Genomic DNA, 10,673 nt, shown 5'->3' on the forward strand with positions numbered 1-10,673 from the left:
CGCTGGACAAAGCAGCTGCGAACGACCTCTTTGGCATGTTAAAAGTTAAAGCATTAAGAATCAAAAATGTCATTTTGAGGACTATGGTATGATGGCCCAAGTCATTGTATTAACGGGGGAGGGGTGGAAGCTGCACTGGAAGGAGTACTCCTTAGACGTGAAGGCAACAAGACTACACCTCACTTCCTGCTCCGGAGCTGTGACTAGGAGAATGACCCTGGAGAAGGGCGTCACACTGGTAGAGGGTCAGTGGGAAAGACGGAGGCCCTCCAGGAGACGGATTGACACCGTAGCTCCAACATCACGTTTGTGAGGGTCGACGGGACCCGGCAGTGTTCCGTGCTCTGGCACACAGAGGGTCTGAGTTGGAACGGACTCCACAGCCCGACAAGGGTAGGCTGAGTCTCTACCGCTTTGTGTGAGAACCCAAGGCCCAGGGGCCCTTTCTAAAGGTAGCACGTCTTTTGGCCATGGGGCTTCCTCCACCCTGATCGTCCTCCAGGCCCGGCTGACTGGGGTGTCCTCCAGGTCCTCCGCCTCCCTCCCCACCTCTCACAGCAGACGACGCCTGGGCCCAGGTCCTGAAGGTGGCTGTCTCCGCAGACACTCCATCCAAGGCTCCCAGGAGAAAGAATTGAAATTCTACTCTCCAAGCCTACCTCCAAGGCCTTGTGTGATGTGTCATGGGTGGCCAGGAATGACTTGGGACCAACCAAATGCACACAGACACATTGGCTTCTCTCCGTGACCGCCCCAGGGCCCCTCTCACAACAGCAAGATGGGCTATGGCCTAAAAGCGGACTGGCTCAGATGTTAGCCCAACTCACGAAAGTGGGAGGCCATGGGAGCCACCTGGGGCCATCGTAAAGTACCTACCAGTTAGCCCAAAGGACACGCACTAGCTGCTGAACAAAAGACCAAGTCCTGAGACTTGAGTAAGAATCAGTAGGCCTGACTATTCAACAACCGCCACCAAACCAATCACATGGAGTCCAACTCCCAGGTCGATAGCAAGTCCAGGTGTGGCGTGTGCTCCGCGGCTCCCCGAGCTGTGACCTCCCAAAGACAGGTCAAGCCTTCCTGCCAGGACACCTGTGGGTGGGTTAGAAACCAGTCATCTCCTCAATAGTTGAGCACTTCACTGTGTGTGCCACCTCGGGATGCCCAGCTCCAATTCATAAGCACCCTTGAGGACAGGGCAGAGCATCGTTACCCGAGCAGGCTGTCACCGGTCTCAGCAGCTGAGTGCTTAATCACTGTGCCACCACTGTTCCTCACCGTGAAGCTATGGCTGTTAGGAGACAATGAATCGGTTCCAACACAAAGCGAGCCCAAGAAGAATAGAACAAAGCACTCACCAGGCCTGCACCAGCCTCAAATCTTTTTTTTAAAACTTTTTATAGTGAATTAGGTGGGTCAAAAGGTCAGCAGTTCAAAACCACCAGCTGCTCCTCCGGAGAAAGATGAGGTTTTCTTCTGTAAAGAGTTTCAGTTGCAGGAGCCCACAGGGGCAGTTCTACACTGTCTGTGGGGCCCTTGGAGTTGGAGTGGGCTTGGGGGCAGGGAGTCTGGTTGGAGAATTTAGGTTAGGGTTCACATAGCATAAGATCATGTTTGCATTCAACAACTTATACACCTGATCAAGTCTCCCAATGGCTTGTTCCATCCACTCCCCTCGCCCTTTTTGGGGGGTTGTGGGGGGGTCATCTCTCTTGTAGGATTCTCTCTCTCTCTCTGGACACTCTCTTCCCTTCACCTTGTCTAGCCTCTGGTCTCCTACTTCTCTTTGGCTGCCTGCCCCTCCCGCCTCTAGTAACCATCAAAGTCAGTTTCTTAGTGTATGGGACCCTGCTCTTGATTTCCTGTATAACCATGGTCTCCTACTATAGCGGTCCTTTTGTGATTGACTGACTTCAGCATCGTGTCCTCCAAACCCATCCGTGTCATGAGGGGTCACAGAGTTTCATTATCATGATTACTTTTTTAATTCAGGGAAGAGTGTGAATGCAGTCCCCCACTACCACAAATTCTGCAGGCGAGTTTCCCACATTTGGGGAAATCGCAGGGGTCAGCACATTCGGAGTGCAATGGGTGAGCCTTGTCCTGGGAAAACCAGCCTCATGATCCTGGTATCTCCCCTGCCAGGTAAGTAGTCATCCTTACTCTTTAGAGGCTGGTATTCCACTGTGTGTATGCACCGGAGTCCGTTTCTCCAATCATCCATCTATTACAGCGAATAGTGCTGCAGGGCGCATGAATCTGCCCGAGCTGCGTCCTTTACTTCTGGAGGGTGTGTAGCCAGTAGAGGGATTGCTGGGTCATAAGGTATTCGCTTCCCAATGGTTTGTGGACGTGCCATAGTGCTTCCCACAAGGGTTGTACTATGATTGTACTGTCCCCCAGCAGTGGATGGGGGCTCCAATCTCCCCGCATCTTCTTTGGTATGTGTTAGTTCCCGGTGTTGTTTTTGTACTTTGTTATCGATGCTGGGGTGAGGCAATACCTCATCATCGTGTAGATTTTCATTTCATGAATGGCTAGTGATTGTGATCGCGTCTTCCTGTTTGCCGGCCACCTGAATGTCTTCTTTGATGGACCAGCTGCTGGTGTCTTCTGCTTATTTTTATTTGGAGTATTCATCTTTCTCATGTTGCGGTGCTGAAGTTTTCCATAGATGGTAGGGATTCGTCTCTTGTCCACTATATTGCCCAAAAAAACAAAACAAAAATCCCCCCAGTCTACGGGTTTTTACTCTTTCGGTGGAGTCTTTTGACACAAAATAAGTGTCATATGTTTAGGAGCTGCTCGTCACCTATTTAGGAGCCCTGGTGGTATAGTGGTTGTGCATTGGGCTGCTAACCGCAAGGTCATCAGCTTGAAACTACCAGCCACTCCAAGTGAGAAAGATGAGGTTTTCTACTCCTGCAAAGAGTTGGCTTCTGAAATTCCCAGGGGCAGTTCTCTCCTGCCTATAGGATTTCTATGAGTTGGCATCAACTCAATGGCAGGGAGTCGCTTATTTTGTCTTCTACTGTGTTTTTCATGGTGTTGATAGTGTGTTTGTGCTTTCTATTAATTTGTTTCCATGTTTCCATTGTTTACCTTTATCATTCTCTAGTGCATCTTGATTGGTTTTTGGATACAGAGGGAGAAATGGGTCCAGTTTGTTTTATTCTCCTGCAATTTCTTCTGAAACCAGCTTTGCCGGCACCATTTGTTAAAGAGACGACCTCGTCCCCATTTAATACACTTGGGCCCTTTGTCAACTTGTTTGAACTCATTGTTGCAGCCACTGTGTCAACCCATCTCACTGGGGCCGTCCACTTCTTCACTGACCCTTTACTTGACGAAGCCTGGGGCCCTTCCCTAGACACTGGCAACTTCTGATAACACGTCTGACACCCAAGGTGTGCTGTCACACCTGCTGCCACCAAGTTCCACTCTGACTCAGAGCGACGCCATGGGGCAGACCGTAACTACCCCACGGCGTTTTCAAGGCTGTTAAATCTTAATCGCTGTCTCTTTCCCCCGTGAAGTGATGGCGGATTCAAACTACAAACCTCTTGGCTAGCAGTCAATCACTTAACCCCTCCACCACCAGGGCTCTTAACAAGCCCCCCCCCCCCAAAAAAAAAAAAACCCTCCGTGTCATCAAGTTGATTCCAACCCTGTTGGATAGAGTAGAACTGCCCCTGTGGGTTTCTGAGACTGTAACTCTTTACAGGAGTGGAAAGCCCCCAAAGACCCCCTCGAATTCATAAAACCCCAAAAGAGCGACATTCCAGTTTAAAGGGGAAAAAAAAAAACACAGGAAAGGGTCAGAATCTCTTCTGATGCATCTCAAACAGGATCCATGAACGGACTCTGTTGGTATCACCGAAGGAGCGTAATAAAAATGACCACGTCATACCACGTGACCAACCTGGTGGCGTTTGCAGTTAGCAAGCTGCAGTTGCCACTGGTGTGAGCCAGGTTTGTCATTGCTCCTCAGACCTGCCCCTCAGTCTGCAGCTCCCCTGTCAGTTGGTGCCAGGCTGGTTCTGTCAGCAGGTCTGGGATTGGCCCGAAGTCCTGCATTCCCAACAAGGCCCCTGGGGACACAACATCTCTGGTTCAAGGACCTCTCTTTAAATACCAAGAGCCTTCCCCAGTCTCTCCCATCTCACACATGAGGAAACCACATGGCCCTGAGCTGTGCGGCCCTGGGAGTGTTGGACAGAGAGAAAAAGTTGGTGGGTAAGAGGCGAGCAGCAGAGAATCTGCAAGCCATTGACCAAAGATTCGGGAACGCAACTGCTCTGGAAGGGATTACATGAGACGGTTTTCTCTGCTGTCCTGGGGGAGACCCTCTAGAGGAAAGTGCTGCCACCCCACCCCCCGCACAGGTACACACTTGGAGGTGCAAGCAGTTTGCGCTGCTCGGGCACCTCTGTGACCAGCGGGGTTGAGAGCTGGTTCACAGATGGCCGTCCTCTGCGACGCCCATGGACAATCGAGACGCGTGCTCAGAGGCGCTGAGCCCCAGCTGCCCTCGTTGGTAGCCTGCTCCTCAATGCCTGCGTGGCTCACTCTGTTCCTTTCCAGGGCTCTCTTCCAAGACACCCCACTCCTGTGCCCTTAGGCCACATCCCAAAATAAACAGCCCACGCTCTGCTTTGGTAAAAAAAACAAGCTAATTCCTGCTCCAAGTGGTGGCGGCTGAGACCTGCAGAGCAAAGGCAAGGGGCAGCTGAGGACAGTCGAGGCGATCCAGAAGGCACCCAGGAAAGCAGCCGTCCCTGCCCAGGGTCCCCGCAGCAGGGCAGGGGCTTCTGAGAACAAACTACATCTTGTCCAAGAACGCATGCAAGGTCCTCTGTGAGATGTTGGGAGCAAGAGAAAGTCAGAGATTTCTTGTTTTAATCATTTGATTAGGGGCTCATACAACTCTTCTCAAACTCCATACTTACATCAATTCTGTAAAGCACATTTGTACATGCATTGCCCTCATCCTTCTCAGAGAGTTCTTTAGCATGTGGAGAATGACACAAGATCATTGTAAGGGGTGCGTGGTACTCACGGAGGCAAGCATGTCGGAGAGAGGCTCCCATTGGAGCTGAGGGGCCAGTTCACAGAGCTGGTGAACGGCATCTCCTGGCGCAGTCATGAGCTCCCGGTCCTGCGGCCTTTTTGTTCACGGTGGGAAGAACATTTCCCCAAAAACCTCACGGCCGCCAAGTTCATTCCGACTCCTGGCACTCTACAGGACAGCCCAGAACTGCCCTCGGGGTTCGATGCCCACTGTTACCCAGCACCGGGGCTCCTGACCGGTATTCATTTTCAGATAAAAGCTTTGTTTTTTGTTTCACTTTGCTTTGTCTTCAGGGATCCCCTTTAAAAGTCACGTTTCGTACAAGACTGCTTGATGGGATTGAACGATGGCATAATGCGCTATCCGTAGCAGCTGCCAATAAAATGGTTTTGGGGGAAGAGACACTGCTTCTTCAAACTAGATTTCGTTAGTGTGGATCTGCCTCAAAACAGAGGATACCGGGTGATCTGTGACCATATGAACTCCCTCACTCCAAACTCCTATACAACTGGCTTGAATTTTGGGTCTCAAGCTCGCCAGACAGCTGATTTTTCATGAGGTCTTGGCACCACCTAGTGGCTCGCTCATCCGTTGCAAAACGGGCCTGGGCTGATGGTCCTGCTGTTTCCTGACTGGCGCTATGGTTTGCCTAGCGCGTTTATGGCGCTAACTGAAAGATCGGCAGTTCACAATTACCAGCTGCTCCGCGGGAGAAAGATGAGGCTCTCTACTCCCATAAAGATGCATCGCCTTGAAAACACACGGAAACACTTTCACTCCATGGCAGCAAGCTTGGTTTGCACCTGGGGCCTTGTGAATGACATGTTGGTCAGTGTTCCGAGGGCAAAGGTGAAGACTGAGCCTCCGCAACCCAACAGGGTAGTTCTACTGTCCTCTCAGGTCATCATGAGTCATCATGGACTAGATGGCAGTGAATTTGATTTGTTTCATTATCTTTGACAATGTCCTACATTCAGCGAGTTACATTTATCAAAACCTGGCAGACACAAAGTATGGGCTCATTTGTGCCAGAATGCGCACACTGTGACCCCGAGGATCTAGGGATAGTTGAGAAAGAACTGATCTTACCCTCAAGAGGCGGTTCAGAGTCTTAATGGAGCCGAGCATAGACAGACTGAATCTCTCTATATCGATGCCATTTGGAAAGGAACCCATTGTGCCAGAGGCTAATGTGGGCAGGAGGAGGGGAACTCAAGCGGGGCAGGAAGGGGGACCCTCCTCCAGAAGGTGGGGATGAAGGGGACTTCCGTGTAGAGGGCATACAGAGGGCCCAGAGCACTCACAGAAAACCTCACTGACATCGGCCAACTCTGACTCAGTGAGTTGATAGGGTCTCCTGCAAAGGCTGGTGGTTTTGAACTACTAAACTTGAGTTTAACAGTCCAATGCCTAACCACTATGCTATCGGGGTCCCCAAGACAACACAGCACATGCAAAGTTGCAGTAGCGTCAAGGAAGTGACCGTGCAAGGAACCGAAAGCCTGGTGTGTTCAGACATGGGGTCGGAGAGGCTGTGGACAGTGGAAACCATCTCTTTTAAGAGAAAGCCCATAGGGTATTGGGGTGGGTCCTTCCAGAATGGTACCAGGTCTCAAGGGAAATATCATTACATGAACTTGGTCATTTCCCCAGACCTAGCCAGACCTTAGCCAGGGTCCCCCGAGACGAGTAAGTTTCTGTATCCATGGCTGGTTGCCTTGGAACCTGAAAGTCTTTGAGAAGGGTTCTCAACCTTGACTGCAAGTCACCTGGGGAACACTTGCGAATCCTGAGCCCAAGCCACACACCTTGGATGACAGGTTCCCAAACAGATTTTGTCTATCACCTCCTTTGGGGGAAAAAAATTTTACTCAGTGTCCCGACCCCCACCCCATGGCAATTAAAAACATTTGCCCTATAACCCCTAAGCCAGGATAAAGTGTGGGCATCTGCTTTTGCAGTCCCCCACACGTCCTAACCATACCAGTAGCCCCATGTTGGGCAACACCGTGCTAATCACATGAAGTCAGCATCGGTGTGTGGCCACAGTTGTTGAGACTAGAACTGCTCACCAGGCGGTGAAAGGCTGGCTGACCTGCTCAGCTCAGGGTGGTGAAAGTTACCCTGACCAGGCCTGGTCCCCATGGGGACAGGCCATTGGGATGCTTTTACTGACTGCCTCCAGATGCCACCAGACAGCAGACCCCTGTGGACTGGCATCACAGATCATTTCAGGTTGGTGAGACCTGCTAAAGGCATTCATAGGAGGAAGTTCCCATTACCTCGCTGCCCTCACCCCCAGCCTGCAGAGCATGACCAACAGCGGCCCCTGGGGACCTCTGAGGAAGGACTGCTGCCTGGGCCCCTCCCCAGAGGTTGAACTGTACGTGAAGGCTGTTTATAAAGAACCCCTGGTGATTCCATTGTGCAGTCAGGATGACAGACCACCACGGTTGATAAGATGCCATCCCTGCAGCGGGTTTGTTCTGAGGCCTGGGGTGACTGAGATTTTTGGGTAACAGGTTGATCCTCCAAGTGACCTTTGAGCGCCACTGTCTAATATGATCTGCTAAGCAGCCCGGTGCTTGTGAGGACAGAGAGCTGGGCAGTGAGTGACCCGTCCTGAGAGGGAGCCGACCCAATGGCACCTGACAACCACTGCCTGGTCCTGGATCAGAGAAAATGTCATGACGGTGCCTACCTCACACAGGTGGGTTAGACCCCCTGGCTGGGGAGAAAGAATCTACTGGTGGCAGCCCGGACGGTGATGCTGGGCCAGTCCTTCCACCTTCCTGTGTCGTTTCCAAGGAAAGGATTCCACGTGGCTCACACCCGTGACACTGCTTAAGGAACTGCCGGCAGGGACCCTCGGTGACATGTGCATTGCCCAGGTTTTGCCAGCAACGGCCACTGGGGCTGTTTTTCTTCAAAGGAACCACACACACATCGTACAGCCTGGGACCTGTGCCGGCAAAGGGACAGTGGTTACATCTGGTGGTAGAACTCTTTCGGCGAGGGTCAAGTCAGCACGAGAGGCCCTGGGTGCGCCATCCTCGGGATGGTCTGAGTCAGGAGATCACTGGGCCTTTCTTCTTGGTCTGCTGTCGACTGGAAGCTCCACGGAGACCCGGTTACCATCCCAGCAGCATGGCCGCCTCCACTGACCCGGGTGTGGTGGATGCACATGAAGTACACTGGCCTGGAACCCAACTCGGGTCTCGTGCAAGGAAGGCGGCAAGAATTCTACAACCCCCCCCCCCAATCCGTGAGCAAGGTCGCCTGTTAAGTGGCCTATCCTGCCTGCAGATACTTGCGGAGCCTTTATTCCACCAACATCCTCTTTAAAAGATGCGGTGCCTGGACGCCTGCACACTGACTCGACCACAGAACAGTGGTCTCAAGAAACACCTCCAAGGGTCGGTCCTCTGAGGAACCTGTATGGGGGGGGAGGAGAATCACCCTTCTGTTTCTTGTTCTTAGACTCAGTACAGAGCCCAGTGTTTGGGGACAGGTCATGTCCCCAGTAAGGAGAGTCGGGTGCCACACAGTGAGGATGCTCTGATGCCTGCCGCGTGGCACACTGATGGAGTGAGTGACCTGGAGCCCGGACAACGGAGGGGCAGTCTGATACAGGATGACCCTCGGCTGCTTGGTGGCATCCGGATGCAGTTTGCCAAGACTGCGCAGACTGCTTGGCCTCACTTGCCATATTTTTTTTTGTGGGGGTGGGTGGGGAGAATTCAGAGGCACGGTGAGAGGATGCGACAGCAATCCCATTCATTTGAGGTTCTGGGCTGGTCTCACACCTGCTGTAGCTTCCCCCCAAAGACAGTGACTGCTGAAGGCGACTGCTACACCCCCCAGCGCCTCCACATGAAAGAACGCCATGCTGAACATTGACTCTGAGCCTCAGTCTATTCTTCACGTCCCTGCTAGCCCTGCCCGTCTATGACAGGACACAGGGGACCAAGGACGAGTGAGACATACCCGAGAGCAGCACGCTGGTGTCACCTAGACTCTGCACGTGGAAAAGGGCAATAGACAAACAGCAAGGATGGCCCTAGACTCTCGCAGGAAGCGGAGACTGGGCTTTTCTTTCACCAGCTCAGAATCTCGGGCGAGCTGCATGCCTGCACGCGCGTATCAAAATGCAGCTGTCCTCTTGGTCCCCCCGTGCAGAGGCAGGTGCTCCTCTGCCGGACACATTTCCCAGTGTGCTGCCAACGACCCTGGTCCTGAAAGGTGCGCCTCAAACAACCACACACACACAAATGTGCTGGAATTGAAAAGACTTTAGAAAACACTGCACACTGTTACCTGCCTACTGAGGAGTCACAGTTCACAGGAGCAGAAGGAAGGTTCTAGAAGCCTTTTCGTTAAACAAGCCAACAGTTAGCTTTGATTTTACACCAGTTTCCCAAATCAATCTGGCCTCGAGGTTCTGAGTCTTGTTTTTTCCCTTTCCGGTAACCCATTTCATAGACAATACTTTGGGAAAGCTCTTCTTTGGTTTGAGGAAACCCATTCCAGAAACACAACAGTCCCCAGAGACAATTAAGTACCTCTGAGAATTAGGACTAATGTGCGCCTGACCCAAGCCATGGTATTTTCAACATCTCATCTGCACGTGAAAGCTGGGCATTGAATAAAGAAGAGCGAGGAAAAATCGATGCATTTGAAGGAAGGTGCTGGAGAACATGGAACGTTCGAATATTGGATATTTCAGCAGGGACGGCTGACAGAACAGACAGACCTGTCTTTCTGAAGCACGGCCAGGGCGAGACAGCCTCACACACTTTGGATGCACGTCGTCAGGAGAAACCAGGCCTTGGAAAGGACATCACGCCTGGCCAAGCAGAGGGGCCGTGAAAGGAGGAAGACCCCCGACGAGATGGACTGACAGGGGCTGCAACAATGGGCTCAAACCTCAGACCAATGGTGAGGATGGCGGGGACTGGGGGTGTTTCCGCCTGTTGTAGGCCTGTTTCTGCGTCGTTCAGAGTCAGGACCGACATGACGGCACCTAGCAACAGCAGAATCATGGATTGGTCAACACCAAGAGGTCACCCAGGCCTGCGGCCCCCATTCTAATTCTAGACCACCACTTGGACCACAAGCCGAGCTTGCCTGAAAGGAGGCAGCGATACATTCCCCAGGCTTCCCTGCTTTAAGGGCTAACGTAGCTAACGTGCTGGTCACAGCTCAGAAGTGAACACAGCCCGTCGAGGGCCCGGGTTCCGTGCGGAGACCCTGTGCTTACGGTTTTATTGTTCTCTCCTGCAATGATTCGATAAACCACCGCTGCGTTCATCACACAGCTACCAGGCTTTCCAGACAGTCTCAACAGGGCTTTGATACTGGTTTTTAAACAGCTGGTGGCAGGAAGTCAATTCCGACCCATAGCGACCCCTCTGTGCACAACAGGACAAAGCACTGCCCGGTCCCGCACCATCCTCACGGTGGTCCCACTGCGGCCCAGCCGCGGATCAATCTGTCTCCTGGAGGGGCCTCCTCTTTCTCGCAGCCCTCTGTTCACCCATGACTGGTCTCTGGAGAATGGCACAGCCCCAAAGGGCAGGCATACAGGCTTTGCGCTCCAGGG

The 10,673-nt window shown here is 52.4% G+C and overlaps 1 non-coding gene across 1 annotated transcript; it reads right to left on the reverse strand.

Annotated features, from left to right (window-relative positions):
- Positions 1 to 1,989: 1,989 nt before the first annotated feature.
- On the reverse strand, positions 1,990 to 2,153 carry LOC142449358 (U1 spliceosomal RNA). The gene has a single exon (XR_012784555.1). It is a non-coding gene; the product is annotated as a U1 spliceosomal RNA (small nuclear RNA).
- Between the last annotated feature and the right edge of the window lie 8,520 nt (positions 2,154 to 10,673).

The sequence above is a fragment of the Tenrec ecaudatus genome, chromosome 5 (assembly GCF_050624435.1).
Source record: "Tenrec ecaudatus isolate mTenEca1 chromosome 5, mTenEca1.hap1, whole genome shotgun sequence".
In the NCBI taxonomy this organism is placed as follows: domain Eukaryota; kingdom Metazoa; phylum Chordata; class Mammalia; order Afrosoricida; family Tenrecidae; genus Tenrec; species Tenrec ecaudatus.